General features: G+C 39.5%; 32 non-coding genes across 32 annotated transcripts; all 32 read right to left on the bottom strand.

The window, feature by feature from the left end:
- Window positions 1-359: 359 nt before the first annotated feature.
- On the bottom strand, window positions 360-478 carry LOC141311023 (5S ribosomal RNA). The gene has a single exon (XR_012348494.1). It is a non-coding gene; the product is annotated as a 5S ribosomal RNA (ribosomal RNA).
- An 84-nt stretch (window positions 479-562) lies between these two features.
- LOC141317276 (5S ribosomal RNA) lies at window positions 563-681 on the bottom strand. Its single transcript, XR_012351767.1, has one exon. It is a non-coding gene; the product is annotated as a 5S ribosomal RNA (ribosomal RNA).
- Window positions 682-2,916: 2,235 nt separating this feature from the next.
- Window positions 2,917-3,035, bottom strand: LOC141317187 (5S ribosomal RNA). The gene has a single exon (XR_012351743.1). It is a non-coding gene; the product is annotated as a 5S ribosomal RNA (ribosomal RNA).
- An 84-nt stretch (window positions 3,036-3,119) lies between these two features.
- On the bottom strand, window positions 3,120-3,238 carry LOC141317089 (5S ribosomal RNA). Its single transcript, XR_012351725.1, has one exon. It is a non-coding gene; the product is annotated as a 5S ribosomal RNA (ribosomal RNA).
- Window positions 3,239-5,473: 2,235 nt separating this feature from the next.
- On the bottom strand, window positions 5,474-5,592 carry LOC141316998 (5S ribosomal RNA). The gene has a single exon (XR_012351675.1). It is a non-coding gene; the product is annotated as a 5S ribosomal RNA (ribosomal RNA).
- An 84-nt stretch (window positions 5,593-5,676) lies between these two features.
- On the bottom strand, window positions 5,677-5,795 carry LOC141316169 (5S ribosomal RNA). Its single transcript, XR_012351309.1, has one exon. It is a non-coding gene; the product is annotated as a 5S ribosomal RNA (ribosomal RNA).
- An 801-nt stretch (window positions 5,796-6,596) lies between these two features.
- LOC141316891 (5S ribosomal RNA) lies at window positions 6,597-6,715 on the bottom strand. Its single transcript, XR_012351622.1, has one exon. It is a non-coding gene; the product is annotated as a 5S ribosomal RNA (ribosomal RNA).
- An 84-nt stretch (window positions 6,716-6,799) lies between these two features.
- LOC141319084 (5S ribosomal RNA) lies at window positions 6,800-6,918 on the bottom strand. The gene has a single exon (XR_012353361.1). It is a non-coding gene; the product is annotated as a 5S ribosomal RNA (ribosomal RNA).
- Window positions 6,919-8,436: 1,518 nt separating this feature from the next.
- On the bottom strand, window positions 8,437-8,555 carry LOC141311012 (5S ribosomal RNA). The gene has a single exon (XR_012348483.1). It is a non-coding gene; the product is annotated as a 5S ribosomal RNA (ribosomal RNA).
- An 84-nt stretch (window positions 8,556-8,639) lies between these two features.
- LOC141316774 (5S ribosomal RNA) lies at window positions 8,640-8,758 on the bottom strand. The gene has a single exon (XR_012351573.1). It is a non-coding gene; the product is annotated as a 5S ribosomal RNA (ribosomal RNA).
- A 2,235-nt stretch (window positions 8,759-10,993) lies between these two features.
- LOC141316667 (5S ribosomal RNA) lies at window positions 10,994-11,112 on the bottom strand. The gene has a single exon (XR_012351516.1). It is a non-coding gene; the product is annotated as a 5S ribosomal RNA (ribosomal RNA).
- Window positions 11,113-11,913: 801 nt separating this feature from the next.
- LOC141316563 (5S ribosomal RNA) lies at window positions 11,914-12,032 on the bottom strand. The gene has a single exon (XR_012351431.1). It is a non-coding gene; the product is annotated as a 5S ribosomal RNA (ribosomal RNA).
- Window positions 12,033-12,116: 84 nt separating this feature from the next.
- Window positions 12,117-12,235, bottom strand: LOC141316448 (5S ribosomal RNA). The gene has a single exon (XR_012351385.1). It is a non-coding gene; the product is annotated as a 5S ribosomal RNA (ribosomal RNA).
- Window positions 12,236-13,036: 801 nt separating this feature from the next.
- On the bottom strand, window positions 13,037-13,155 carry LOC141316327 (5S ribosomal RNA). The gene has a single exon (XR_012351347.1). It is a non-coding gene; the product is annotated as a 5S ribosomal RNA (ribosomal RNA).
- Window positions 13,156-13,239: 84 nt separating this feature from the next.
- Window positions 13,240-13,358, bottom strand: LOC141297268 (5S ribosomal RNA). The gene has a single exon (XR_012341345.1). It is a non-coding gene; the product is annotated as a 5S ribosomal RNA (ribosomal RNA).
- Window positions 13,359-14,876: 1,518 nt separating this feature from the next.
- Window positions 14,877-14,995, bottom strand: LOC141316203 (5S ribosomal RNA). Its single transcript, XR_012351328.1, has one exon. It is a non-coding gene; the product is annotated as a 5S ribosomal RNA (ribosomal RNA).
- Window positions 14,996-15,079: 84 nt separating this feature from the next.
- LOC141297259 (5S ribosomal RNA) lies at window positions 15,080-15,198 on the bottom strand. The gene has a single exon (XR_012341344.1). It is a non-coding gene; the product is annotated as a 5S ribosomal RNA (ribosomal RNA).
- An 801-nt stretch (window positions 15,199-15,999) lies between these two features.
- LOC141316091 (5S ribosomal RNA) lies at window positions 16,000-16,118 on the bottom strand. The gene has a single exon (XR_012351261.1). It is a non-coding gene; the product is annotated as a 5S ribosomal RNA (ribosomal RNA).
- Window positions 16,119-16,202: 84 nt separating this feature from the next.
- Window positions 16,203-16,321, bottom strand: LOC141297248 (5S ribosomal RNA). Its single transcript, XR_012341343.1, has one exon. It is a non-coding gene; the product is annotated as a 5S ribosomal RNA (ribosomal RNA).
- A 1,518-nt stretch (window positions 16,322-17,839) lies between these two features.
- Window positions 17,840-17,958, bottom strand: LOC141315961 (5S ribosomal RNA). Its single transcript, XR_012351179.1, has one exon. It is a non-coding gene; the product is annotated as a 5S ribosomal RNA (ribosomal RNA).
- An 84-nt stretch (window positions 17,959-18,042) lies between these two features.
- Window positions 18,043-18,161, bottom strand: LOC141297237 (5S ribosomal RNA). Its single transcript, XR_012341342.1, has one exon. It is a non-coding gene; the product is annotated as a 5S ribosomal RNA (ribosomal RNA).
- An 801-nt stretch (window positions 18,162-18,962) lies between these two features.
- LOC141315869 (5S ribosomal RNA) lies at window positions 18,963-19,081 on the bottom strand. Its single transcript, XR_012351164.1, has one exon. It is a non-coding gene; the product is annotated as a 5S ribosomal RNA (ribosomal RNA).
- An 801-nt stretch (window positions 19,082-19,882) lies between these two features.
- Window positions 19,883-20,001, bottom strand: LOC141314131 (5S ribosomal RNA). The gene has a single exon (XR_012350098.1). It is a non-coding gene; the product is annotated as a 5S ribosomal RNA (ribosomal RNA).
- An 84-nt stretch (window positions 20,002-20,085) lies between these two features.
- Window positions 20,086-20,204, bottom strand: LOC141315747 (5S ribosomal RNA). The gene has a single exon (XR_012351134.1). It is a non-coding gene; the product is annotated as a 5S ribosomal RNA (ribosomal RNA).
- An 801-nt stretch (window positions 20,205-21,005) lies between these two features.
- LOC141315626 (5S ribosomal RNA) lies at window positions 21,006-21,124 on the bottom strand. The gene has a single exon (XR_012351070.1). It is a non-coding gene; the product is annotated as a 5S ribosomal RNA (ribosomal RNA).
- An 84-nt stretch (window positions 21,125-21,208) lies between these two features.
- LOC141297226 (5S ribosomal RNA) lies at window positions 21,209-21,327 on the bottom strand. The gene has a single exon (XR_012341341.1). It is a non-coding gene; the product is annotated as a 5S ribosomal RNA (ribosomal RNA).
- An 801-nt stretch (window positions 21,328-22,128) lies between these two features.
- Window positions 22,129-22,247, bottom strand: LOC141315504 (5S ribosomal RNA). Its single transcript, XR_012350996.1, has one exon. It is a non-coding gene; the product is annotated as a 5S ribosomal RNA (ribosomal RNA).
- An 84-nt stretch (window positions 22,248-22,331) lies between these two features.
- On the bottom strand, window positions 22,332-22,450 carry LOC141315384 (5S ribosomal RNA). Its single transcript, XR_012350875.1, has one exon. It is a non-coding gene; the product is annotated as a 5S ribosomal RNA (ribosomal RNA).
- An 801-nt stretch (window positions 22,451-23,251) lies between these two features.
- Window positions 23,252-23,370, bottom strand: LOC141315291 (5S ribosomal RNA). Its single transcript, XR_012350827.1, has one exon. It is a non-coding gene; the product is annotated as a 5S ribosomal RNA (ribosomal RNA).
- An 84-nt stretch (window positions 23,371-23,454) lies between these two features.
- On the bottom strand, window positions 23,455-23,573 carry LOC141315171 (5S ribosomal RNA). Its single transcript, XR_012350719.1, has one exon. It is a non-coding gene; the product is annotated as a 5S ribosomal RNA (ribosomal RNA).
- An 801-nt stretch (window positions 23,574-24,374) lies between these two features.
- On the bottom strand, window positions 24,375-24,493 carry LOC141315049 (5S ribosomal RNA). Its single transcript, XR_012350598.1, has one exon. It is a non-coding gene; the product is annotated as a 5S ribosomal RNA (ribosomal RNA).
- Window positions 24,494-24,577: 84 nt separating this feature from the next.
- On the bottom strand, window positions 24,578-24,696 carry LOC141295542 (5S ribosomal RNA). Its single transcript, XR_012341089.1, has one exon. It is a non-coding gene; the product is annotated as a 5S ribosomal RNA (ribosomal RNA).
- Window positions 24,697-24,961: the final 265 nt, after the last annotated feature.

Raw genomic sequence — 24,961 nt, 5'->3', positions numbered from 1 at the left:
AGTGTATATACAATCCACAGAAAGTGTAATCCAAAGTTTGCAGGTGGTGAATGGAAAGGTGAGCTCTAAAATTAGCAACTCCTCAATCCAACAGTTTGGTGACTGTCCTTTGTTTGTCATGCTGCTCTCTTATACAGTTGTACTTCCTGCTTCCTGTCATGTGTCTAGTCACATGACAGGCCAACCATCCATTTATTAAAGACACATACACTTAAAATGTTAAGAGTAATAAAATGGCCTAAAAAACATGTAAAACACTTAAAACTCTATAATACATGTAAATGATTGTAATAAATAGAGCGGTAAAACACGTCTTTCTAAAAGCCAGCATATTATATAAATAGTGAAGAAAAGGCAAAAGCTTACAGCACCTGGTATTCCCAGGCGGTCTCCCATCCAAGTACTAACCAGGCCCGACGCTGCTTAGCTTCCGAGATCAGACGAGATCGGGCGCTCTCAGCGCAGTATGGCCATAAGCCAGGGCTGCTCCAAAAAGTGGGCTATTTAAAGATCAGCCTCCGTATAAGCCAGCATATTATATAAATAGTGAAGAAAAGGCAAAAGCTTACAGCACCTGGTATTCCCAGGCGGTCTCCCATCCAAGTACTAACCAGGCCCGACGCTGCTTAGCTTCCGAGATCAGACGAGATCGGGCGCTCTCAGCGCGGTATGGCCATAAGCGAGGGCTGCTCCAAAAAGTGGGCTATTTAAAGATCAGCCTCCGTAAAAGCCAGCATATTATATAAATAGTGAAGAAAAGGCAAAAGCTTACAGCACCTGGTATTCCCAGGCGGTCTCCCATAAAAGTGTAATAATCGGCCTTATCAGCCGAGTTACAAGACTAAAATGGGGTCAGATTTAACTGTGAGAGATGACTAGTGGTTAAAAGAATGAGACATAAAAGAAAATTGGTTTAAATAGATTTGGTGTATTTACAAGGTTCACATAAAAGACTTTAAAACAACACGATAAAACTAGGTAAACTCTGTTAAAAGAATACAGTTCATTTGTCCATACCCTAAAAACAGGTAAACTCTGTTAAAAGAATACAGTTCATTTGTCCATACCCTAAAAACAGTCCAAGAACCCCAGTGTGTTGATAAGTCCAATGTGAGTGTCCACCAGTGTATATACAATCCACAGAAAGTGTAATCCAAAGTTTGCAGGTGGTGAATGGAAAGGTGAGCTCTAAAATTAGCAACTCCTCAATCCAACAGTTTGGTGACTGTCCTTTGTTTGTCATGCTGCTCTCTTATACAGTTGTACTTCCTGCTTCCTGTCATGTGTCTAGTCACATGACAGGCCAACCATCCATTTATTAAAGACACATACACTTAAAATGTTAAGAGTAATAAAATGGCCTAAAAAACATGTAAAACACTTAAAACTCTATAATACATGTAAATGATTGTAATAAATAGAGCGGTAAAACACGTCTTTCTAAAAGCCAGCATATTATATAAATAGTGAAGAAAAGGCAAAAGCTTACAGCACCTGGTATTCCCAGGCGGTCTCCCATAAAAGTGTAACAATCGGCCTTATCAGCCGAGTTACAAGACTAAAATGGGGTCAGATTTAACTGTGAGAGATGACTAGTGGTTAAAAGAATGAGACATAAAAGAAAATTGGTTTAAATAGATTTGGTGTATTTACAAGGTTCACATAAAAGACTTTAAAACAACACGATAAAACTAGGTAAACTCTGTTAAAAGAATACAGTTCATTTGTCCATACCCTAAAAACAGGTAAACTCTGTTAAAAGAATACAGTTCATTTGTCCATACCCTAAAAACAGTCCAAGAACCCCAGTGTGTTGATAAGTCCAATGTGAGTGTCCACCAGTGTATATACAATCCACAGAAAGTGTAATCCAAAGTTTGCAGGTGGTGAATGGAAAGGTGAGCTCTAAAATTAGCAACTCCTCAATCCAACAGTTTGGTGACTGTCCTTTGTTTGTCATGCTGCTCTCTTATACAGTTGTACTTCCTGCTTCCTGTCATGTGTCTAGTCACATGACAGGCCAACCATCCATTTATTAAAGACACATACACTTAAAATGTTAAGAGTAATAAAATGGCCTAAAAAACATGTAAAACACTTAAAACTCTATAATACATGTAAATGATTGTAATAAATAGAGCGGTAAAACACGTCTTTCTAAAAGCCAGCATATTATATAAATAGTGAAGAAAAGGCAAAAGCTTACAGCACCTGGTATTCCCAGGCGGTCTCCCATAAAAGTGTAACAATCGGCCTTATCAGCCGAGTTACAAGACTAAAATGGGGTCAGATTTAACTGTGAGAGATGACTAGTGGTTAAAAGAATGAGACATAAAAGAAAATTGGTTTAAATAGATTTGGTGTATTTACAAGGTTCACATAAAAGACTTTAAAACAACACGATAAAACTAGGTAAACTCTGTTAAAAGAATACAGTTCATTTGTCCATACCCTAAAAACAGGTAAACTCTGTTAAAAGAATACAGTTCATTTGTCCATACCCTAAAAACAGTCCAAGAACCCCAGTGTGTTGATAAGTCCAATGTGAGTGTCCACCAGTGTATATACAATCCACAGAAAGTGTAATCCAAAGTTTGCAGGTGGTGAATGGAAAGGTGAGCTCTAAAATTAGCAACTCCTCAATCCAACAGTTTGGTGACTGTCCTTTGTTTGTCATGCTGCTCTCTTATACAGTTGTACTTCCTGCTTCCTGTCATGTGTCTAGTCACATGACAGGCCAACCATCCATTTATTAAAGACACATACACTTAAAATGTTAAGAGTAATAAAATGGCCTAAAAAACATGTAAAACACTTAAAACTCTATAATACATGTAAATGATTGTAATAAATAGAGCGGTAAAACACGTCTTTCTAAAAGCCAGCATATTATATAAATAGTGAAGAAAAGGCAAAAGCTTACAGCACCTGGTATTCCCAGGCGGTCTCCCATCCAAGTACTAACCAGGCCCGACGCTGCTTAGCTTCCGAGATCAGACGAGATCGGGCGCTCTCAGCGCGGTATGGCCATAAGCCAGGGCTGCTCCAAAAAGTGGGCTATTTAAAGATCAGCCTCCGTATAAGCCAGCATATTATATAAATAGTGAAGAAAAGGCAAAAGCTTACAGCACCTGGTATTCCCAGGCGGTCTCCCATCCAAGTACTAACCAGGCCCGACGCTGCTTAGCTTCCGAGATCAGACGAGATCGGGCGCTCTCAGCGCGGTATGGCCATAAGCGAGGGCTGCTCCAAAAAGTGGGCTATTTAAAGATCAGCCTCCGTAAAAGCCAGCATATTATATAAATAGTGAAGAAAAGGCAAAAGCTTACAGCACCTGGTATTCCCAGGCGGTCTCCCATAAAAGTGTAATAATCGGCCTTATCAGCCGAGTTACAAGACTAAAATGGGGTCAGATTTAACTGTGAGAGATGACTAGTGGTTAAAAGAATGAGACATAAAAGAAAATTGGTTTAAATAGATTTGGTGTATTTACAAGGTTCACATAAAAGACTTTAAAACAACACGATAAAACTAGGTAAACTCTGTTAAAAGAATACAGTTCATTTGTCCATACCCTAAAAACAGGTAAACTCTGTTAAAAGAATACAGTTCATTTGTCCATACCCTAAAAACAGTCCAAGAACCCCAGTGTGTTGATAAGTCCAATGTGAGTGTCCACCAGTGTATATACAATCCACAGAAAGTGTAATCCAAAGTTTGCAGGTGGTGAATGGAAAGGTGAGCTCTAAAATTAGCAACTCCTCAATCCAACAGTTTGGTGACTGTCCTTTGTTTGTCATGCTGCTCTCTTATACAGTTGTACTTCCTGCTTCCTGTCATGTGTCTAGTCACATGACAGGCCAACCATCCATTTATTAAAGACACATACACTTAAAATGTTAAGAGTAATAAAATGGCCTAAAAAACATGTAAAACACTTAAAACTCTATAATACATGTAAATGATTGTAATAAATAGAGCGGTAAAACACGTCTTTCTAAAAGCCAGCATATTATATAAATAGTGAAGAAAAGGCAAAAGCTTACAGCACCTGGTATTCCCAGGCGGTCTCCCATAAAAGTGTAACAATCGGCCTTATCAGCCGAGTTACAAGACTAAAATGGGGTCAGATTTAACTGTGAGAGATGACTAGTGGTTAAAAGAATGAGACATAAAAGAAAATTGGTTTAAATAGATTTGGTGTATTTACAAGGTTCACATAAAAGACTTTAAAACAACACGATAAAACTAGGTAAACTCTGTTAAAAGAATACAGTTCATTTGTCCATACCCTAAAAACAGGTAAACTCTGTTAAAAGAATACAGTTCATTTGTCCATACCCTAAAAACAGTCCAAGAACCCCAGTGTGTTGATAAGTCCAATGTGAGTGTCCACCAGTGTATATACAATCCACAGAAAGTGTAATCCAAAGTTTGCAGGTGGTGAATGGAAAGGTGAGCTCTAAAATTAGCAACTCCTCAATCCAACAGTTTGGTGACTGTCCTTTGTTTGTCATGCTGCTCTCTTATACAGTTGTACTTCCTGCTTCCTGTCATGTGTCTAGTCACATGACAGGCCAACCATCCATTTATTAAAGACACATACACTTAAAATGTTAAGAGTAATAAAATGGCCTAAAAAACATGTAAAACACTTAAAACTCTATAATACATGTAAATGATTGTAATAAATAGAGCGGTAAAACACGTCTTTCTAAAAGCCAGCATATTATATAAATAGTGAAGAAAAGGCAAAAGCTTACAGCACCTGGTATTCCCAGGCGGTCTCCCATAAAAGTGTAACAATCGGCCTTATCAGCCGAGTTACAAGACTAAAATGGGGTCAGATTTAACTGTGAGAGATGACTAGTGGTTAAAAGAATGAGACATAAAAGAAAATTGGTTTAAATAGATTTGGTGTATTTACAAGGTTCACATAAAAGACTTTAAAACAACACGATAAAACTAGGTAAACTCTGTTAAAAGAATACAGTTCATTTGTCCATACCCTAAAAACAGGTAAACTCTGTTAAAAGAATACAGTTCATTTGTCCATACCCTAAAAACAGTCCAAGAACCCCAGTGTGTTGATAAGTCCAATGTGAGTGTCCACCAGTGTATATACAATCCACAGAAAGTGTAATCCAAAGTTTGCAGGTGGTGAATGGAAAGGTGAGCTCTAAAATTAGCAACTCCTCAATCCAACAGTTTGGTGACTGTCCTTTGTTTGTCATGCTGCTCTCTTATACAGTTGTACTTCCTGCTTCCTGTCATGTGTCTAGTCACATGACAGGCCAACCATCCATTTATTAAAGACACATACACTTAAAATGTTAAGAGTAATAAAATGGCCTAAAAAACATGTAAAACACTTAAAACTCTATAATACATGTAAATGATTGTAATAAATAGAGCGGTAAAACACGTCTTTCTAAAAGCCAGCATATTATATAAATAGTGAAGAAAAGGCAAAAGCTTACAGCACCTGGTATTCCCAGGCGGTCTCCCATCCAAGTACTAACCAGGCCCGACGCTGCTTAGCTTCCGAGATCAGACGAGATCGGGCGCTCTCAGCGCGGTATGGCCATAAGCGAGGGCTGCTCCAAAAAGTGGGCTATTTAAAGATCAGCCTCCGTAAAAGCCAGCATATTATATAAATAGTGAAGAAAAGGCAAAAGCTTACAGCACCTGGTATTCCCAGGCGGTCTCCCATCCAAGTACTAACCAGGCCCGACACTGCTTAGCTTCCGAGATCAGACGAGATCGGGCACTCTCAGCGCGGTATGGCCATAAGCGAGGGCTGCTCCAAAAAGTGGGCTATTTAAAGATCAGCCTCCGTAAAAGCCAGCATATTATATAAATAGTGAAGAAAAGGCAAAAGCTTACAGCACCTGGTATTCCCAGGCGGTCTCCCATAAAAGTGTAACAATCGGCCTTATCAGCCGAGTTACAAGACTAAAATGGGGTCAGATTTAACTGTGAGAGATGACTAGTGGTTAAAAGAATGAGACATAAAAGAAAATTGGTTTAAATAGATTTGGTGTATTTACAAGGTTCACATAAAAGACTTTAAAACAACACGATAAAACTAGGTAAACTCTGTTAAAAGAATACAGTTCATTTGTCCATACCCTAAAAACAGGTAAACTCTGTTAAAAGAATACAGTTCATTTGTCCATACCCTAAAAACAGTCCAAGAACCCCAGTGTGTTGATAAGTTCAATGTGAGTGTCCACCAGTGTATATACAATCCACAGAAAGTGTAATCCAAAGTTTGCAGGTGGTGAATGGAAAGGTGAGCTCTAAAATTAGCAACTCCTCAATCCAACAGTTTGGTGACTGTCCTTTGTTTGTCATGCTGCTCTCTTATACAGTTGTACTTCCTGCTTCCTGTCATGTGTCTAGTCACATGACAGGCCAACCATCCATTTATTAAAGACACATACACTTAAAATGTTAAGAGTAATAAAATGGCCTAAAAAACATGTAAAACACTTAAAACTCTATAATACATGTAAATGATTGTAATAAATAGAGCGGTAAAACACGTCTTTCTAAAAGCCAGCATATTATATAAATAGTGAAGAAAAGGCAAAAGCTTACAGCACCTGGTATTCCCAGGCGGTCTCCCATCCAAGTACTAACCAGGCCCGACGCTGCTTAGCTTCCGAGATCAGACGAGATCGGGCGCTCTCAGCGCGGTATGGCCATAAGCCAGGGCTGCTTCAAAAAGTGGGCTATTTAAAGATCAGCCTCCGTATAAGCCAGCATATTATATAAATAGTGAAGAAAAGGCAAAAGCTTACAGCACCTGGTATTCCCAGGCTGTCTCCCATCCAAGTACTAACCAGGCCCGACGCTGCTTAGCTTCCAAGATCAGACGAGATCGGGCGCTCTCAGCGCGGTATGGCCATAAGCGAGGGCTGCTCCAAAAAGTGGGCTATTTAAAGATCAGCCTCCGTAAAAGCCAGCATATTATATAAATAGTGAAGAAAAGGCAAAAGCTTACAGCACCTGGTATTCCCAGGCGGTCTCCCATAAAAGTGTAACAATCGGCCTTATCAGCCGAGTTACAAGACTAAAATGGGGTCAGATTTAACTGTGAGAGATGACTAGTGGTTAAAAGAATGAGACATAAAAGAAAATTGGTTTAAATAGATTTGGTGTATTTACAAGGTTCACATAAAAGACTTTAAAACAACACGATAAAACTAGGTAAACTCTGTTAAAAGAATACAGTTCATTTGTCCATACCCTAAAAACAGGTAAACTCTGTTAAAAGAATACAGTTCATTTGTCCATACCCTAAAAACAGTCCAAGAACCCCAGTGTGTTGATAAGTCCAATGTGAGTGTCCACCAGTGTATATACAATCCACAGAAAGTGTAATCCAAAGTTTGCAGGTGGTGAATGGAAAGGTGAGCTCTAAAATTAGCAACTCCTCAATCCAACAGTTTGGTGACTGTCCTTTGTTTGTCATGCTGCTCTCTTATACAGTTGTACTTCCTGCTTCCTGTCATGTGTCTAGTCACATGACAGGCCAACCATCCATTTATTAAAGACACATACACTTAAAATGTTAAGAGTAATAAAATGGCCTAAAAAACATGTAAAACACTTAAAACTCTATAATACATGTAAATGATTGTAATAAATAGAGCGGTAAAACACGTCTTTCTAAAAGCCAGCATATTATATAAATAGTGAAGAAAAGGCAAAAGCTTACAGCACCTGGTATTCCCAGGCGGTCTCCCATAAAAGTGTAACAATCGGCCTTATCAGCCGAGTTACAAGACTAAAATGGGGTCAGATTTAACTGTGAGAGATGACTAGTGGTTAAAAGAATGAGACATAAAAGAAAATTGGTTTAAATAGATTTGGTGTATTTACAAGGTTCACATAAAAGACTTTAAAACAACACGATAAAACTAGGTAAACTCTGTTAAAAGAATACAGTTCATTTGTCCATACCCTAAAAACAGGTAAACTCTGTTAAAAGAATACAGTTCATTTGTCCATACCCTAAAAACAGTCCAAGAACCCCAGTGTGTTGATAAGTCCAATGTGAGTGTCCACCAGTGTATATACAATCCACAGAAAGTGTAATCCAAAGTTTGCAGGTGGTGAATGGAAAGGTGAGCTCTAAAATTAGCAACTCCTCAATCCAACAGTTTGGTGACTGTCCTTTGTTTGTCATGCTGCTCTCTTATACAGTTGTACTTCCTGCTTCCTGTCATGTGTCTAGTCACATGACAGGCCAACCATCCATTTATTAAAGACACATACACTTAAAATGTTAAGAGTAATAAAATGGCCTAAAAAACATGTAAAACACTTAAAACTCTATAATACATGTAAATGATTGTAATAAATAGAGCGGTAAAACACGTCTTTCTAAAAGCCAGCATATTATATAAATAGTGAAGAAAAGGCAAAAGCTTACAGCACCTGGTATTCCCAGGCGGTCTCCCATCCAAGTACTAACCAGGCCCGACGCTGCTTAGCTTCCGAGATCAGACGAGATCGGGCGCTCTCAGCGCAGTATGGCCATAAGCCAGGGCTGCTCCAAAAAGTGGGCTATTTAAAGATCAGCCTCCGTATAAGCCAGCATATTATATAAATAGTGAAGAAAAGGCAAAAGCTTACAGCACCTGGTATTCCCAGGCGGTCTCCCATCCAAGTACTAACCAGGCCCGACGCTGCTTAGCTTCCGAGATCAGACGAGATCGGGCGCTCTCAGCGCGGTATGGCCATAAGCGAGGGCTGCTCCAAAAAGTGGGCTATTTAAAGATCAGCCTCCGTAAAAGCCAGCATATTATATAAATAGTGAAGAAAAGGCAAAAGCTTACAGCACCTGGTATTCCCAGGCGGTCTCCCATAAAAGTGTAATAATCGGCCTTATCAGCCGAGTTACAAGACTAAAATGGGGTCAGATTTAACTGTGAGAGATGACTAGTGGTTAAAAGAATGAGACATAAAAGAAAATTGGTTTAAATAGATTTGGTGTATTTACAAGGTTCACATAAAAGACTTTAAAACAACACGATAAAACTAGGTAAACTCTGTTAAAAGAATACAGTTCATTTGTCCATACCCTAAAAACAGGTAAACTCTGTTAAAAGAATACAGTTCATTTGTCCATACCCTAAAAACAGTCCAAGAACCCCAGTGTGTTGATAAGTCCAATGTGAGTGTCCACCAGTGTATATACAATCCACAGAAAGTGTAATCCAAAGTTTGCAGGTGGTGAATGGAAAGGTGAGCTCTAAAATTAGCAACTCCTCAATCCAACAGTTTGGTGACTGTCCTTTGTTTGTCATGCTGCTCTCTTATACAGTTGTACTTCCTGCTTCCTGTCATGTGTCTAGTCACATGACAGGCCAACCATCCATTTATTAAAGACACATACACTTAAAATGTTAAGAGTAATAAAATGGCCTAAAAAACATGTAAAACACTTAAAACTCTATAATACATGTAAATGATTGTAATAAATAGAGCGGTAAAACACGTCTTTCTAAAAGCCAGCATATTATATAAATAGTGAAGAAAAGGCAAAAGCTTACAGCACCTGGTATTCCCAGGCGGTCTCCCATAAAAGTGTAACAATCGGCCTTATCAGCCGAGTTACAAGACTAAAATGGGGTCAGATTTAACTGTGAGAGATGACTAGTGGTTAAAAGAATGAGACATAAAAGAAAATTGGTTTAAATAGATTTGGTGTATTTACAAGGTTCACATAAAAGACTTTAAAACAACACGATAAAACTAGGTAAACTCTGTTAAAAGAATACAGTTCATTTGTCCATACCCTAAAAACAGGTAAACTCTGTTAAAAGAATACAGTTCATTTGTCCATACCCTAAAAACAGTCCAAGAACCCCAGTGTGTTGATAAGTCCAATGTGAGTGTCCACCAGTGTATATACAATCCACAGAAAGTGTAATCCAAAGTTTGCAGGTGGTGAATGGAAAGGTGAGCTCTAAAATTAGCAACTCCTCAATCCAACAGTTTGGTGACTGTCCTTTGTTTGTCATGCTGCTCTCTTATACAGTTGTACTTCCTGCTTCCTGTCATGTGTCTAGTCACATGACAGGCCAACCATCCATTTATTAAAGACACATACACTTAAAATGTTAAGAGTAATAAAATGGCCTAAAAAACATGTAAAACACTTAAAACTCTATAATACATGTAAATGATTGTAATAAATAGAGCGGTAAAACACGTCTTTCTAAAAGCCAGCATATTATATAAATAGTGAAGAAAAGGCAAAAGCTTACAGCACCTGGTATTCCCAGGCGGTCTCCCATAAAAGTGTAACAATCGGCCTTATCAGCCGAGTTACAAGACTAAAATGGGGTCAGATTTAACTGTGAGAGATGACTAGTGGTTAAAAGAATGAGACATAAAAGAAAATTGGTTTAAATAGATTTGGTGTATTTACAAGGTTCACATAAAAGACTTTAAAACAACACGATAAAACTAGGTAAACTCTGTTAAAAGAATACAGTTCATTTGTCCATACCCTAAAAACAGGTAAACTCTGTTAAAAGAATACAGTTCATTTGTCCATACCCTAAAAACAGTCCAAGAACCCCAGTGTGTTGATAAGTCCAATGTGAGTGTCCACCAGTGTATATACAATCCACAGAAAGTGTAATCCAAAGTTTGCAGGTGGTGAATGGAAAGGTGAGCTCTAAAATTAGCAACTCCTCAATCCAACAGTTTGGTGACTGTCCTTTGTTTGTCATGCTGCTCTCTTATACAGTTGTACTTCCTGCTTCCTGTCATGTGTCTAGTCACATGACAGGCCAACCATCCATTTATTAAAGACACATACACTTAAAATGTTAAGAGTAATAAAATGGCCTAAAAAACATGTAAAACACTTAAAACTCTATAATACATGTAAATGATTGTAATAAATAGAGCGGTAAAACACGTCTTTCTAAAAGCCAGCATATTATATAAATAGTTAAGAAAAGGCAAAAGCTTACAGCACCTGGTATTCCCAGGCGGTCTCCCATCCAAGTACTAACCAGGCCCGACGCTGCTTAGCTTCCGAGATCAGACGAGATCGGGCGCTCTCAGCGCGGTATGGCCATAAGCGAGGGCTGCTCCAAAAAGTGGGCTATTTAAAGATCAGCCTCCGTAAAAGCCAGCATATTATATAAATAGTGAAGAAAAGGCAAAATCTTACAGCACCTGGTATTCCCAGGCGGTCTCCCATAAAAGTGTAACAATCGGCCTTATCAGCCGAGTTACAAGACTAAAATGGGGTCAGATTTAACTGTGAGAGATGACTAGTGGTTAAAAGAATGAGACATAAAAGAAAATTGGTTTAAATAGATTTGGTGTATTTACAAGGTTCACATAAAAGACTTTAAAACAACACGATAAAACTAGGTAAACTCTGTTAAAAGAATACAGTTCATTTGTCCATACCCTAAAAACAGGTAAACTCTGTTAAAAGAATACAGTTCATTTGTCCATACCCTAAAAACAGTCCAAGAACCCCAGTGTGTTGATAAGTCCAATGTGAGTGTCCACCAGTGTATATACAATCCACAGAAAGTGTAATCCAAAGTTTGCAGGTGGTGAATGGAAAGGTGAGCTCTAAAATTAGCAACTCCTCAATCCAACAGTTTGGTGACTGTCCTTTGTTTGTCATGCTGCTCTCTTATACAGTTGTACTTCCTGCTTCCTGTCATGTGTCTAGTCACATGACAGGCCAACCATCCATTTATTAAAGACACATACACTTAAAATGTTAAGAGTAATAAAATGGCCTAAAAAACATGTAAAACACTTAAAACTCTATAATACATGTAAATGATTGTAATAAATAGAGCGGTAAAACACGTCTTTCTAAAAGCCAGCATATTATATAAATAGTGAAGAAAAGGCAAAAGCTTACAGCACCTGGTATTCCCAGGCGGTCTCCCATCCAAGTACTAACCAGGCCCGACGCTGCTTAGCTTCCGAGATCAGACGAGATCGGGCGCTCTCAGCGCGGTATGGCCATAAGCCAGGGCTGCTCCAAAAAGTGGGCTATTTAAAGATCAGCCTCCGTATAAGCCAGCATATTATATAAATAGTGAAGAAAAGGCAAAAGCTTACAGCACCTGGTATTCCCAGGCGGTCTCCCATCCAAGTACTAACCAGGCCCGACGCTGCTTAGCTTCCGAGATCAGACGAGATCGGGCGCTCTCAGCGCGGTATGGCCATAAGCGAGGGCTGCTCCAAAAAGTGGGCTATTTAAAGATCAGCCTCCGTAAAAGCCAGCATATTATATAAATAGTGAAGAAAAGGCAAAAGCTTACAGCACCTGGTATTCCCAGGCGGTCTCCCATAAAAGTGTAACAATCGGCCTTATCAGCCGAGTTACAAGACTAAAATGGGGTCAGATTTAACTGTGAGAGATGACTAGTGGTTAAAAGAATGAGACATAAAAGAAAATTGGTTTAAATAGATTTGGTGTATTTACAAGGTTCACATAAAAGACTTTAAAACAACACGATAAAACTAGGTAAACTCTGTTAAAAGAATACAGTTCATTTGTCCATACCCTAAAAACAGGTAAACTCTGTTAAAAGAATACAGTTCATTTGTCCATACCCTAAAAACAGTCCAAGAACCCCAGTGTGTTGATAAGTCCAATGTGAGTGTCCACCAGTGTATATACAATCCACAGAAAGTGTAATCCAAAGTTTGCAGGTGATGAATGGAAAGGTGAGCTCTAAAATTAGCAACTCCTCAATCCAACAGTTTGGTGACTGTCCTTTGTTTGTCATGCTGCTCTCTTATACAGTTGTACTTCCTGCTTCCTGTCATGTGTCTAGTCACATGACAGGCCAACCATCCATTTATTAAAGACACATACACTTAAAATGTTAAGAGTAATAAAATGGCCTAAAAAACATGTAAAACACTTAAAACTCTATAATACATGTAAATGATTGTAATAAATAGAGCGGTAAAACACGTCTTTCTAAAAGCCAGCATATTATATAAATAGTTAAGAAAAGGCAAAAGCTTACAGCACCTGGTATTCCCAGGCGGTCTCCCATCCAAGTACTAACCAGGCCCGACGCTGCTTAGCTTCCGAGATCAGACGAGATCGGGCGCTCTCAGCGCGGTATGGCCATAAGCGAGGGCTGCTCCAAAAAGTGGGCTATTTAAAGATCAGCCTCCGTAAAAGCCAGCATATTATATAAATAGTGAAGAAAAGGCAAAAGCTTACAGCACCTGGTATTCCCAGGCGGTCTCCCATCCAAGTACTAACCAGGCCCGGCGCTGCTTAGCTTCCGAGATCAGACGAGATCGGGCGCTCACAGCGCGGTATGGCCATAAGCGAGGGCTGCTCCAAAAAGTGGGCTATTTAAAGATCAGCCTCCGTAAAAGCCAGCATATTATATAAATAGTGAAGAAAAGGCAAAAGCTTACAGCACCTGGTATTCCCAGGCGGTCTCCCATAAAAGTGTAACAATCGGCCTTATCAGCCGAGTTACAAGACTAAAATGGGGTCAGATTTAACTGTGAGAGATGACTAGTGGTTAAAAGAATGAGACATAAAAGAAAATTGGTTTAAATAGATTTGGTGTATTTACAAGGTTCACATAAAAGACTTTAAAACAACACGATAAAACTAGGTAAACTCTGTTAAAAGAATACAGTTCATTTGTCCATACCCTAAAAACAGGTAAACTCTGTTAAAAGAATACAGTTCATTTGTCCATACCCTAAAAACAGTCCAAGAACCCCAGTGTGTTGATAAGTCCAATGTGAGTGTCCACCAGTGTATATACAATCCACAGAAAGTGTAATCCAAAGTTTGCAGGTGGTGAATGGAAAGGTGAGCTCTAAAATTAGCAACTCCTCAATCCAACAGTTTGGTGACTGTCCTTTGTTTGTCATGCTGCTCTCTTATACAGTTGTACTTCCTGCTTCCTGTCATGTGTCTAGTCACATGACAGGCCAACCATCCATTTATTAAAGACACATACACTTAAAATGTTAAGAGTAATAAAATGGCCTAAAAAACATGTAAAACACTTAAAACTCTATAATACATGTAAATGATTGTAATAAATAGAGCGGTAAAACACGTCTTTCTAAAAGCCAGCATATTATATAAATAGTGAAGAAAAGGCAAAAGCTTACAGCACCTGGTATTCCCAGGCGGTCTCCCATAAAAGTGTAACAATCGGCCTTATCAGCCGAGTTACAAGACTAAAATGGGGTCAGATTTAACTGTGAGAGATGACTAGTGGTTAAAAGAATGAGACATAAAAGAAAATTGGTTTAAATAGATTTGGTGTATTTACAAGGTTCACATAAAAGACTTTAAAACAACACGATAAAACTAGGTAAACTCTGTTAAAAGAATACAGTTCATTTGTCCATACCCTAAAAACAGGTAAACTCTGTTAAAAGAATACAGTTCATTTGTCCATACCCTAAAAACAGTCCAAGAACCCCAGTGTGTTGATAAGTCCAATGTGAGTGTCCACCAGTGTATATACAATCCACAGAAAGTGTAATCCAAAGTTTGCAGGTGATGAATGGAAAGGTGAGCTCTAAAATTAGCAACTCCTCAATCCAACAGTTTGGTGACTGTCCTTTGTTTGTCATGCTGCTCTCTTATACAGTTGTACTTCCTGCTTCCTGTCATGTGTCTAGTCACATGACAGGCCAACCATCCATTTATTAAAGACACATACACTTAAAATGTTAAGAGTAATAAAATGGCCTAAAAAACATGTAAAACACTTAAAACTCTATAATACATGTAAATGATTGTAATAAATAGAGCGGTAAAACACGTCTTTCTAAAAGCCAGCATATTATATAAATAGTTAAGAAAAGGCAAAAGCTTACAGCACCTGGTATTCCCAGGCGGTCTCCCATCCAAGTACTAACCAGGCCCGACGCTGCTTAGCTTCCGAGATCAGACGAGATCGGGCGCTCTCAGCGCGGTATGGCCATAAGCGAGGGCTGCTCCAAAAAGTGGGCTATTTAAAGATCAGCCTCCGTAAAAGCCAGCATATTATATAAATAGTGAAGAAAAGGCAAAAGCTTACAGCACCTGGTATTCCCAGGCGGTCTCCCATCCAAGTACTAACCAGGCCCGGCGCTGCTTAGCTTCCGAGATCAGACGAGATCGGGCGCTCACAGCGCGGTATGGCCATAAGCGAGGGCTGCTCCAAAAAGTGGGCTATTTAAAGATCAGCCTCCGTAAAAGCCAGCATATTATATAAATAGTGAAGAAAAGGCAAAAGCTTACAGCACCTGGTATTCCCAGGCGGTCTCCCATAAAAGTGTAACAATCGGCCTTATCAGCCGAGTTACAAGACTAAAATGGGGTCAGATTTAACTGTGAGAGATGACTAGTGGTTAAAAGAATGAGACATAAAAGAAAATTGGTTTAAATAGATTTGGTGTATTTACAAGGTTCACATAAAAGACTTTAAAACAACACGATAAAACTAGGTAAACTCTGTTAAAAGAATACAGTTCATTTGTCCATACCCTAAAAACAGGTAAACTCTGTTAAAAGAATACAGTTCATTTGTCCATACCCTAAAAACAGTCCAAGAACCCCAGTGTGTTGATAAGTCCAATGTGAGTGTCCACCAGTGTATATACAATCCACAGAAAGTGTAATCCAAAGTTTGCAGGTGGTGAATGGAAAGGTGAGCTCTAAAATTAGCAACTCCTCAATCCAACAGTTTGGTGACTGTCCTTTGTTTGTCATGCTGCTCTCTTATACAGTTGTACTTCCTGCTTCCTGTCATGTGTCTAGTCACATGACAGGCCAACCATCCATTTATTAAAGACACATACACTTAAAATGTTAAGAGTAATAAAATGGCCTAAAAAACATGTAAAACACTTAAAACTCTATAATACATGTAAATGATTGTAATAAATAGAGCGGTAAAACACGTCTTTCTAAAAGCCAGCATATTATATAAATAGTTAAGAAAAGGCAAAAGCTTACAGCACCTGGTATTCCCAGGCGGTCTCCCATCCAAGTACTAACCAGGCCCGACGCTGCTTAGCTTCCGAGATCAGACGAGATCGGGCGCTCTCAGCGCGGTATGGCCATAAGCGAGGGCTGCTCCAAAAAGTGGGCTATTTAAAGATCAGCCTCCGTAAAAGCCAGCATATTATATAAATAGTGAAGAAAAGGCAAAAGCTTACAGCACCTGGTATTCCCAGGCGGTCTCCCATCCAAGTACTAACCAGGCCCGGCGCTGCTTAGCTTCCGAGATCAGACGAGATCGGGCGCTCACAGCGCGGTATGGCCATAAGCGAGGGCTGCTCCAAAAAGTGGGCTATTTAAAGATCAGCCTCCGTAAAAGCCAGCATATTATATAAATAGTGAAGAAAAGGCAAAAGCTTACAGCACCTGGTATTCCCAGGCGGTCTCCCATAAAAGTGTAACAATCGGCCTTATCAGCCGAGTTACAAGACTAAAATGGGGTCAGATTTAACTGTGAGAGATGACTAGTGGTTAAAAGAATGAGACATAAAAGAAAATTGGTTTAAATAGATTTGGTGTATTTACAAGGTTCACATAAAAGACTTTAAAACAACACGATAAAACTAGGTAAACTCTGTTAAAAGAATACAGTTCATTTGTCCATACCCTAAAAACAGGTAAACTCTGTTAAAAGAATACAGTTCATTTGTCCATACCCTAAAAACAGTCCAAGAACCCCAGTGTGTTGATAAGTCCAATGTGAGTGTCCACCAGTGTATATACAATCCACAGAAAGTGTAATCCAAAGTTTGCAGGTGGTGAATGGAAAGGTGAGCTCTAAAATTAGCAACTCCTCAATCCAACAGTTTGGTGACTGTCCTTTGTTTGTCATGCTGCTCTCTTATACAGTTGTACTTCCTGCTTCCTGTCATGTGTCTAGTCACATGACAGGCCAACCATCCATTTATTAAAGACACATACACTTAAAATGTTAAGAGTAATAAAATGGCCTAAAAAACATGTAAAACACTTAAAACTCTATAATACATGTAAATGATTGTAATAAATAGAGCGGTAAAACACGTCTTTCTAAAAGCCAGCATATTATATAAATAGTGAAGAAAAGGCAAAAGCTTACAGCACCTGGTATTCCCAGGCGGTCTCCCATAAAAGTGTAACAATCGGCCTTATCAGCCGAGTTACAAGACTAAAATGGGGTCAGATTTAACTGTGAGAGATGACTAGTGGTTAAAAGAATGAGACATAAAAGAAAATTGGTTTAAATAGATTTGGTGTATTTACAAGGTTCACATAAAAGACTTTAAAACAACACGATAAAACTAGGTAAACTCTGTTAAAAGAATACAGTTCATTTGTCCATACCCTAAAAACAGGTAAACTCTGTTAAAAGAATACAGTTCATTTGTCCATACCCTAAAAACAGTCCAAGAACCCCAGTGTGTTGATAAGTCCAATGTGAGTGTCCACCAGTGTATATACAATCCACAGAAAGTGTAATCCAAAGTTTGCAGGTGATGAATGGAAAGGTGAGCTCTAAAATTAGCAACTCCTCAATCCAACAGTTTGGTGACTGTCCTTTGTTTGTCATGCTGCTCTCTTATACAGTTGTACTTCCTGCTTCCTGTCATGTGTCTAGTCACATGACAGGCCAACCATCCATTTATTAAAGACACATACACTTAAAATGTTAAGAGTAATAAAATGGCCTAAAAAACATGTAAAACACTTAAAACTCTATAATACATGTAAATGATTGTAATAAATAGAGCGGTAAAACACGTCTTTCTAAAAGCCAGCATATTATATAAATAGTTAAGAAAAGGCAAAAGCTTACAGCACCTGGTATTCCCAGGCGGTCTCCCATCCAAGTACTAACCAGGCCCGACGCTGCTTAGCTTCCGAGATCAGACGAGATCGGGCGCTCTCAGCGCGGTATGGCCATAAGCGAGGGCTGCTCCAAAAAGTGGGCTATTTAAAGATCAGCCTCCGTAAAAGCCAGCATATTATATAAATAGTGAAGAAAAGGCAAAAGCTTACAGCACCTGGTATTCCCAGGCGGTCTCCCATCCAAGTACTAACCAGGCCCGGCGCTGCTTAGCTTCCGAGATCAGACGAGATCGGGCGCTCACAGCGCGGTATGGCCATAAGCGAGGGCTGCTCCAAAAAGTGGGCTATTTAAAGATCAGCCTCCGTAAAAGCCAGCATATTATATAAATAGTGAAGAAAAGGCAAAAGCTTACAGCACCTGGTATTCCCAGGCGGTCTCCCATAAAAGTGTAACAATCGGCCTTATCAGCCGAGTTACAAGACTAAAATGGGGTCAGATTTAACTGTGAGAGATGACTAGTGGTTAAAAGAATGAGACATAAAAGAAAATTGGTTTAAATAGATTTGGTGTATTTACAAGGTTCACATAAAAGACTTTAAAACAACACGATAAAACTAGGTAAACTCTGTTAAAAGAATACAGTTCATTTGTCCATACCCTAAAAACAGGTAAACTCTGTTAAAAGAATACAGTTCATTTGTCCATACCCTAAAAACAGTCCAAGAACCCCAGTGTGTTGATAAGTCCAATGTGAGTGTCCACCAGTGTATATACAATCCACAGAAAGTGTAATCCAAAGTTTGCAGGTGGTGAATGGAAAGGTGAGCTCTAAAATTAGCAACTCCTCAATCCAACAGTTTGGTGACTGTCCTTTGTTTGTCATGCTGCTCTCTTATACAGTTGTACTTCCTGCTTCCTGTCATGTGTCTAGTCACATGACAGGCCAACCATCCATTTATTAAAGACACATACACTTAAAATGTTAAGAGTAATAAAATGGCCTAAAAAACATGTAAAACACTTAAAACTCTATAATACATGTAAATGATTGTAATAAATAGAGCGGTAAAACACGTCTTTCTAAAAGCCAGCATATTATATAAATAGTTAAGAAAAGGCAAAAGCTTACAGCACCTGGTATTCCCAGGCGGTCTCCCATCCAAGTACTAACCAGGCCCGACGCTGCTTAGCTTCCGAGATCAGACGAGATCGGGCGCTCTCAGCGCGGTATGGCCATAAGCGAGGGCTGCTCCAAAAAGTGGGCTATTTAAAGATCAGCCTCCGTAAAAGCCAGCATATTATATAAATAGTGAAGAAAAGGCAAAATCTTACAGCACCTGGTATTCCCAGGCGGTCTCCCATAAAAGTGTAACAATCGGCCTTATCAGCCGAGTTACAAGACTAAAATGGGGTCAGATTTAACTGTGAGAGATGACTAGTGGTTAAAAGAATGAGACATAAAAGAAAATTGGTTTAAATAGATTTGGTGTATTTACAAGGTTCACATAAAAGACTTTAAAACAACACGATAAAACTAGGTAAACTCTGTTAAAAGAATACAGTTCATTTGTCCATACCCTAAAAACAGGTAAACTCTGTTAAAAGAATACAGTTCATTTGTCCATACCCTAAAAACAGTCCAAGAACCCCAGTGTGTTGATAAGTCCAATGTGAGTGTCCACCAGTGTATATACAATCCACAGAAAGTGTAATCCAAAGTTTGCAGGTGGTGAATGGAAAGGTGAGCTCTAAAATTAGCAACTCCTCAATCCAACAGTTTGGTGACTGTCCTTTGTTTGTCATGCTGCTCTCTTATACAGTTGTACTTCCTGCTTCCTGTCATGTGTCTAGTCACATGACAGGCCAACCATCCATTTATTAAAGACACATACACTTAAAATGTTAAGAGTAATAAAATGGCCTAAAAAACATGTAAAACACTTAAAACTCTATAATACATGTAAATGATTGTAATAAATAGAGCGGTAAAACACGTCTTTCTAAAAGCCAGCATATTATATAAATAGTGAAGAAAAGGCAAAAGCTTACAGCACCTGGTATTCCCAGGCGGTCTCCCATCCAAGTACTAACCAGGCCCGACGCTGCTTAGCTTCCGAGATCAGACGAGATCGGGCGCTCTCAGTGCGGTATGGCCATAAGCCAGGGCTGCTCCAAAAAGTGGGCTATTTAAAGATCAGCCTCCGTATAAGCCAGCATATTATATAAATAGTGAAGAAAAGGCAAAAGCTTACAGCACCTGGTATTCCCAGGCGGTCTCCCATCCAAGTACTAACCAGGCCCGACGCTGCTTAGCTTCCGAGATCAGACGAGATCGGGCGCTCTCAGCGCGGTATGGCCATAAGCGAGGGCTGCTCCAAAAAGTGGGCTATTTAAAGATCAGCCTCCGTAAAAGCCAGCATATTATATAAATAGTGAAGAAAAGGCAAAAGCTTACAGCACCTGGTATTCCCAGGCGGTCTCCCATAAAAGTGTAACAATCGGCCTTATCAGCCGAGTTACAAGACTAAAATGGGGTCAGATTTAACTGTGAGAGATGACTAGTGGTTAAAAGAATGAGACATAAAAGAAAATTGGTTTAAATAGATTTGGTGTATTTACAAGGTTCACATAAAAGACTTTAAAACAACACGATAAAACTAGGTAAACTCTGTTAAAAGAATACAGTTCATTTGTCCATACCCTAAAAACAGGTAAACTCTGTTAAAAGAATACAGTTCATTTGTCCATACCCTAAAAACAGTCCAAGAACCCCAGTGTGTTGATAAGTCCAATGTGAGTGTCCACCAGTGTATATACAATCCACAGAAAGTGTAATCCAAAGTTTGCAGGTGATGAATGGAAAGGTGAGCTCTAAAATTAGCAACTCCTCAATCCAACAGTTTGGTGACTGTCCTTTGTTTGTCATGCTGCTCTCTTATACAGTTGTACTTCCTGCTTCCTGTCATGTGTCTAGTCACATGACAGGCCAACCATCCATTTATTAAAGACACATACACTTAAAATGTTAAGAGTAATAAAATGGCCTAAAAAACATGTAAAACACTTAAAACTCTATAATACATGTAAATGATTGTAATAAATAGAGCGGTAAAACACGTCTTTCTAAAAGCCAGCATATTATATAAATAGTTAAGAAAAGGCAAAAGCTTACAGCACCTGGTATTCCCAGGCGGTCTCCCATCCAAGTACTAACCAGGCCCGACGCTGCTTAGCTTCCGAGATCAGACGAGATCGGGCGCTCTCAGCGCGGTATGGCCATAAGCGAGGGCTGCTCCAAAAAGTGGGCTATTTAAAGATCAGCCTCCGTAAAAGCCAGCATATTATATAAATAGTGAAGAAAAGGCAAAAGCTTACAGCACCTGGTATTCCCAGGCGGTCTCCCATCCAAGTACTAACCAGGCCCGGCGCTGCTTAGCTTCCGAGATCAGACGAGATCGGGCGCTCACAGCGCGGTATGGCCATAAGCGAGGGCTGCTCCAAAAAGTGGGCTATTTAAAGATCAGCCTCCGTAAAAGCCAGCATATTATATAAATAGTGAAGAAAAGGCAAAAGCTTACAGCACCTGGTATTCCCAGGCGGTCTCCCATAAAAGTGTAACAATCGGCCTTATCAGCCGAGTTACAAGACTAAAATGGGGTCAGATTTAACTGTGAGAGATGACTAGTGGTTAAAAGAATGAGACATAAAAGAAAATTGGTTTAAATAGATTTGGTGTATTTACAAGGTTCACATAAAAGACTTTAAAACAACACGATAAAACTAGGTAAACTCTGTTAAAAGAATACAGTTCATTTGTCCATACCCTAAAAACAGGTAAACTCTGTTAAAAGAATACAGTTCATTTGTCCATACCCTAAAAACAGTCCAAGAACCCCAGTGTGTTGATAAGTCCAATGTGAGTGTCCACCAGTGTATATACAATCCACAGAAAGTGTAATCCAAAGTTTGCAGGTGGTGAATGGAAAGGTGAGCTCTAAAATTAGCAACTCCTCAATCCAACAGTTTGGTGACTGTCCTTTGTTTGTCATGCTGCTCTCTTATACAGTTGTACTTCCTGCTTCCTGTCATGTGTCTAGTCACATGACAGGCCAACCATCCATTTATTAAAGACACATACACTTAAAATGTTAAGAGTAATAAAATGGCCTAAAAAACATGTAAAACACTTAAAACTCTATAATACATGTAAATGATTGTAATAAATAGAGCGGTAAAACACGTCTTTCTAAAAGCCAGCATATTATATAAATAGTGAAGAAAAGGCAAAAGCTTACAGCACCTGGTATTCCCAGGCGGTCTCCCATCCAAGTACTAACCAGGCCCGACGCTGCTTAGCTTCCGAGATCAGACGAGATCGGGCGCTCTCAGCGCGGTATGGCCATAAGCCAGGGCTGCTCCAAAAAGTGGGCTATTTAAAGATCAGCCTCCGTATAAGCCAGCATATTATATAAATAGTGAAGAAAAGGCAAAAGCTTACAGCACCTGGTATTCCCAGGCGGTCTCCCATCCAAGTACTAACCAGGCCCGACGCTGCTTAGCTTCCGAGATCAGACGAGATCGGGCGCTCTCAGCGCGGTATGGCCATAAGCGAGGGCTGCTCCAAAAAGTGGGCTATTTAAAGATCAGCCTCCGTAAAAGCCAGCATATTATATAAATAGTGAAGAAAAGGCAAAAGCTTACAGCACCTGGTATTCCCAGGCGGTCTCCCATAAAAGTGTAACAATCGGCCTTATCAGCCGAGTTACAAGACTAAAATGGGGTCAGATTTAACTGTGAGAGATGACTAGTGGTTAAAAGAATGAGACATAAAAGAAAATTGGTTTAAATAGATTTGGTGTATTTACAAGGTTCACATAAAAGACTTTAAAACAACACGATAAAACTAGGTAAACTCTGTTAAAAGAATACAGTTCATTTGTCCATACCCTAAAAACAGGTAAACTCTGTTAAAAGAATACAGTTCATTTGTCCATACCCTAAAAACAGTCCAAGAACCCCAGTGTGTTGATAAGTCCAATGTGAGTGTCCACCAGTGTATATACAATCCACAGAAAGTGTAATCCAAAGTTTGCAGGTGGTGAATGGAAAGGTGAGCTCTAAAATTAGCAACTCCTCAATCCAACAGTTTGGTGACTGTCCTTTGTTTGTCATGCTGCTCTCTTATACAGTTGTACTTCCTGCTTCCTGTCATGTGTCTAGTCACATGACAGGCCAACCATCCATTTATTAAAGACACATACACTTAAAATGTTAAGAGTAATAAAATGGCCTAAAAAACATGTAAAACACTTAAAACTCTATAATACATGTAAATGATTGTAATAAATAGAGTGGTAAAACACGTCTTTCTAAAAGCCAGCATATTATATAAATAGTGAAGAAAAGGCAAAAGCTTACAGCACCTGGTATTCCCAGGCGGTCTCCCATCCAAGTACTAACCAGGCCCGACGCTGCTTAGCTTCCGAGATCAGACGAGATCGGGCGCTCTCAGCGCGGTATGGCCATAAGCGAGGGCTGCTCCAAAAAGTGGGCTATTTAAAGATCAGCCTCCGTAAAAGCCAGCATATTATATAAATAGTGAAGAAAAGGCAAAAGCTTACAGCACCTGGTATTCCCAGGCGGTCTCCCATCCAAGTACTAACCAGGCCCGACGCTGCTTAGCTTCCGAGATCAGACGAGATCGGGCGCTCTCAGCGCGGTATGGCCATAAGCGAGGGCTGCTCCAAAAAGTGGGCTATTTAAAGATCAGCCTCCGTAAAAGCCAGCATATTATATAAATAGTGAAGAAAAGGCAAAAGCTTACAGCACCTGGTATTCCCAGGCGGTCTCCCATAAAAGTGTAACAATCGGCCTTATCAGCCGAGTTACAAGACTAAAATGGGGTCAGATTTAACTGTGAGAGATGACTAGTGGTTAAAAGAATGAGACATAAAAGAAAATTGGTTTAAATAGATTTGGTGTATTTACAAGGTTCACATAAAAGACTTTAAAACAACACGATAAAACTAGGTAAACTCTGTTAAAAGAATACAGTTCATTTGTCCATACCCTAAAAACAGGTAAACTCTGTTAAAAGAATACAGTTAATTTGTCCATACCCTAAAAACAGTCCAAGAACCCCAGTGTGTTGATAAGTCCAATGTGAGTGTCCACCAGTGTATATACAATCCACAGAAAGTGTAATCCAAAGTTTGCAGGTGGTGAATGGAAAGGTGAGCTCTAAAATTAGCAACTCCTCAATCCAACAGTTTGGTGACTGTCCTTTGTTTGTCATGCTGCTCTCTTATACAGTTGTACTTCCTGCTTCCTGTCATGTGTCTAGTCACATGACAGGCCAACCATCCATTTATTAAAGACACATACACTTAAAATGTTAAGAGTAATAAAATGGCCTAAAAAACATGTAAAACACTTAAAACTCTATAATACATGTAAATGATTGTAATAAATAGAGCGGTAAAACACGTCTTTCTAAAAGCCAGCATATTATATAAATAGTGAAGAAAAGGCAAAAGCTTACAGCACCTGGTATTCCCAGGCGGTCTCCCATCCAAGTACTAACCAGGCCCGACGCTGCTTAGCTTCCGAGATCAGACGAGATCGGGCGCTCTCAGCGCGGTATGGCCATAAGCCAGGGCTGCTCCAAAAAGTGGGCTATTTAAAGATCAGCCTCCGTATAAGCCAGCATATTATATAAATAGTGAAGAAAAGGCAAAAGCTTACAGCACCTGGTATTCCCAGGCGGTCTCCCATCCAAGTACTAACCAGGCCCGACGCTGCTTAGCTTCCGAGATCAGACGAGATCGGGCGCTCACAGCGCGGTATGGCCATAAGCGAGGGCTGCTCCAAAAAGTGGGCTATTTAAAGATCAGCCTCCGTAAAAGCCAGCATATTATATAAATAGTGAAGAAAAGGCAAAAGCTTACAGCACCTGGTATTCCCAGGCGGTCTCCCATAAAAGTGTAACAATCGGCCTTATCAGCCGAGTTACAAGACTAAAATGGGGTCAGATTTAACTGTGAGAGATGACTAGTGGTTAAAAGAATGAGACATAAAAGAAAATTGGTTTAAATAGATTTGATGTATTTACAAGGTTCACA

The sequence above is a fragment of the Garra rufa genome, chromosome 1 (genome assembly GCF_049309525.1).
Source record: "Garra rufa chromosome 1, GarRuf1.0, whole genome shotgun sequence".
Lineage (NCBI taxonomy): Eukaryota > Metazoa > Chordata > Actinopteri > Cypriniformes > Cyprinidae > Garra > Garra rufa.
This window is presented reverse-complemented; position numbering and strand designations above follow the sequence as displayed.